We start from the raw sequence: 4,371 nt of genomic DNA on the forward strand, positions 1-4,371 counted from the left end.
GCTTGAGCCAAAGAGGTCAAGGCTGCGGTGAGCTATGATGACACCAGCCTGGGTGACAGGGTGAGAGCCTGTTTCTAAAAACAATAAAGGGCAGGGAGAGAAAAGAAATATCCGATCATCAATTCCTGTCCCAGAGTGGCAGAGAAGGGGAGGGGAAATTGTCTGGGATTAAAAGATGGTTTAGATGACTCACGCAGTCATTTGCCGACAACTGTTTGAATACGTAGCAGAATCTCTTTTGATTTGTTTTACGATCAATGAGACCACTCTTGGAAGCAGTGATATTAAAATTTAGAATGGGTTGGGCGTGGTGGCTCACGCCTGTAATCCCAGCACTTTGGGAGGCCAAGGCCGGTGGATCACTTGATGTCAGGAGTTCAAGACCAGCCTGGCCAACATGGTAAAACCCCGTCTCTACTAAAAATACAAAAATTAGCCAGGTGTGGTGGCACGCACCAGTAATCCCAGCTACTCGGGAGGCTGAGGCAGGAGAATTGCTTGAACCCGGGAGGCGGAGGTTGCAGTGAGCCGAGATTGCACCATTGCTCTCCAGCCTGGGTGACAGAGCAAGACTCCGTCTCAAAATAAAATAAAACAAAACAAAATAAAATGTAGAACGGCCAGTGAGGCTTAGAGCAAGTGTCTACAACGCCAGGACAGGTCCTGGAGGCTCCTGGGCAGCCTGGCATTACCAGTTGGGTTGCTGGACTTGGGGAGGGAGGGGAGGAATCTCAGGAGAGGGGCTGGAGCAGGTGGGAAGGAGGGGCAGCACTTCAGGGACTGAGGAGCTCAAGATGAAGGCTACTTACCAGCCATGACAGCCCTTCTTTTTTTTTTTTTTTTTTTTTGAGACGAAGTCTCGCTCTGTCGCCCAGGCTGGAGTGCAGTGACGCGATCTCGGCTCACCGCAACCTCCGCCTCCCGGGTTCACGCCATACTCCTGCCTCAGCCTCCCGAGTACCTGGGACTACAGGCGCCCGCCACCATGCCTGGCTAATTTTTTGTATTTTTAGTAGAGACGGGGTTTCACCGTGTTAGCCAGGATGGTCTCGATCTCCTGACCTCGTGATCCGCCCTCCTTGGCCTCCCAAAGTGCTGGGATTTTAGGCGTGAGCCACCGCGCCCGGCCTAAGAGTCTATCAATGTGTTGGCGGCGGATGTAGCAGCCATGCTCCCAAGCTCAGCGCCAGCTCTGGGGAAAGCCAACTTCAGCTGAGGATACTTTGCAGCGCTGTCCTACAGCTCCTGTGACCCTCTTGTCTTTTGCTTTTCTGCACCCATTTTTCATCCTTCCCTTGTTCCCAAAGCCTGCTTTATTTCTTCTCTGGATGAAGAAGAAATGTCTTCACGAAGATATTAGGATCCAGTGCTGTCATTCCAGAGGTACTTGCATCTTAAAAGACAGTGTTGGCTGAGGCAGGAGAATCGCTTGAACCCGGGAGGCGGAGCTTGCAGTGAGTCAAGATTACACCACTGCACTCCAGCCTGGGCAACAGAGCGAGAATCCGTCTCAAAAAAAAAAGAAAAAGAGAATGTCTAGAAAGAGGCTTGGTCCTCAAACTCATGGTGAGTGATGGAATCTCAGACATGGGTGGGAACCTTCTCAACCCTCTTCCAAACATGCTGAGGAGGGGCCACCTGTGGGACCTGCCTTGCTCAGGACAATGCTGTTATCAACTGAAGTGCCACATTCCTGTACTCATGGTATCTGACTGATGGTCCCTCTGTTACATATTTTGAACATCATCAGGTACAAACCCTTGGCTTTTTCTTCCCCTCCCTTACAGGACACCTAACAAAGGCCTTCAGTGGGCTTCAGACTTGACATCAGGCGGCTTCAGGCTTGAAATGAATGAGATGGAAAAATAAGCTAAATCTCTCCAGACATTCCAGCTATATACGGCTAGTTGAAATCTGTTCTCTGGCTTTTCTACCACAAGGTATCCTCTTGGGCCTAAGAGACCAGCATTCAGCAAGTCGGCCACAGAACGCCCATAGCGATATGAAAACTCCTCTATCTCATTATGATCAAATAAATGCAAATTACAATAATCATATATACCGCTTTTCTATTAGATAGTAAAAAATAAGACCAGGCATAGTGGCTTACAGCTGTAATCTCAGCACTTTGGGAGGCAGAGGTGGGAGGATTGCTGGAAGTCAAAAGTTTGAGACTAGCCTACACAAAAAAGTAAGACTCCATCTCTTAAAAAAAAAAAAGAAAGTAGGCCGGGTGCAGTGGCTCACGCCTGTAATCGCAGCACTCTGGGAGGCCGAGGCGGGCGGATCATGAGGTCAGGAGATCAAGACCATCCTGGCTAACATCGTGAAACCCCGTCTCTACTAAAAATAAAAAAAATTAGCCAGGCGTGGTGGCGGGCGCCTGTAGTCCCAGCTACTCGGGAGGCTGAGGCAGGAGAATGGCGCCAACCCAGGAGGCAGAGCTTGCAGTGAGCCGAGATCGCATCACTGCACTCCAGCCTGGGTGCAGAGCAAGACTCTGTCTCAAAAACAAAACAAAACAAAACAAACAAACAAACAAACATCTCCCCCCCCAAAAAAAAACCAAAGAAAAAAGAGTGGGGAAGGCGGAGGTTCCAAGCACACACAAGGAGCAAAGGCCTCCGGTTTTCCCAAGCTATTAGTCTCAAAATTCACAGAAGAGGATCCTTGCAATTTGTTTTGTTTTGTGATTTGTTCGAGCACCTTATAAAGTCCTTTTAGACTAGACTCTGGTGAAATGGACATGAGCCCAGGACAAATCCCTTCCCACCTCCCCTCAGTCTGATGAAATCTGGTGGAATTCCTTCCCTGACTCTTCATTTTCCAGCCAACCCTGACTGCCACCTTTCACAGGACAGGTCCGCGTGGACAGTTTGAGGCACCCTACCTCATCCTGACATCTAGTCCCACTTCATAGAGTAGGTGCTTGGATATTTTAGCCGGGCGCGGTGGCTCACGCCTGTAATCGCAGCACTTTGGGAGGCCTAGGTGGGTGGATCACTTGAGGCCAGGAGTTTGAGATCAGCCTGGCCAACATGGTGAAACCTCGTCTCTACTAAAACTACAAAAATTAGCTGGGTGTGGTGGCGTGCACCTTTAGTCCCAGCTACTTGGGAGGCTGAGGCGGGAGAATCACTGGAACCTGGGAGGCAGAGTTTGCTGTGAGCTGAGATCACACCACAGCACTCCAGCCTGGGTGACAGAGCAAGACCGTGTCTCCAAAAAAATTAAAAAAAAAAAAAAAGAGTGGGTGCTTGAATATTTCTTACATGCACTAATGGACAAAAGGGACATGGATCAGATGGGAAATGAATGTTTCCTGATGGCAACCAGTTGGTTTTCACTCACAAAGGCACACAGGAAATAACAAATTGCTCTTCAATATTCCTACTGAAGTTTAGTTTTTCATATTCACTTTAAATTTGAAACAATTTAGAGTTTATTCCATAACAAAGCAGGGCTCCCCACATGTTGTTTACACAGGCATTCCTTTATTACGTTTTATTTCCAATCAGCCCATAATCTAATTCCCTTAGAGCCTGTCAGTGATCTGCCTTCTCCAGTTCCCAGCGGGAGCTGAGCTTCACTTGGCTGTCCTCACAAACAAAACGGCACTCATGGCAACACTAGATTTAGGAAAACTTGTGCTTAGCAGATTGACAAGAAAGGTACTCTGTTATTTCTTTCTTACTAAAGCCCTAACTAAAATTTGTAAAAATAAGGACTATGTCTCCTTGCTGCCCTCAGCTGGTACCGAAAATATGGTGCTGTCTTGAAATAAGTTTGTTCAGTCCATGCTCACTCCAAATCCAGGGAAAAGTATCTAAAAATTTCCCTATAGCTTGAAGGAGGTTAGGCTTCATTCATAAATGTGGAAAGTTTCCAGCAGCCCTACCCAATAAGATACATCAAATGAAGTCACCCTCATCTTCGTTCTTTTTATTTATTTTTCATTCCTTTTTTTTTTTTTTTGAGACAGGGTCTTGCTCTGTCACCCAAGCTGGAGTGCAGTGGTGTGATCTCAGCTCACTGCAACCTCTGCCTCCCAGGTTCAAGTAATTCTTCTGCCTCAGCCTCCTGAGTAGCTGGGATTACAGGTGCATGCCACCATGCTCGGCATTTTTTTTTTTTTTTTTTTTTGTATTTTTGGTAGAGATGGGGTTTTGCCATGTTGGCCAGGCTGGTCTTGAACTCCTGACCTCAGGTGATCCACCCACCTCGGCCTCCCGAAGTGCTAGGATTACAGGCGTGAGCCACTGCACCTGGCCCTTGTCTTCATTCTTCAGGAACAGAGGAAAGGACTGGAAAGAACAAGTCTTCTTCTTAAGGGAATGGTTGGGTTGAAGAAATCACAGGAGAAAGCCCTTG

This window comes from Pan paniscus, chromosome 8, assembly GCF_029289425.2.
Source record: "Pan paniscus chromosome 8, NHGRI_mPanPan1-v2.0_pri, whole genome shotgun sequence".
Taxonomy (NCBI): domain Eukaryota; kingdom Metazoa; phylum Chordata; class Mammalia; order Primates; family Hominidae; genus Pan; species Pan paniscus.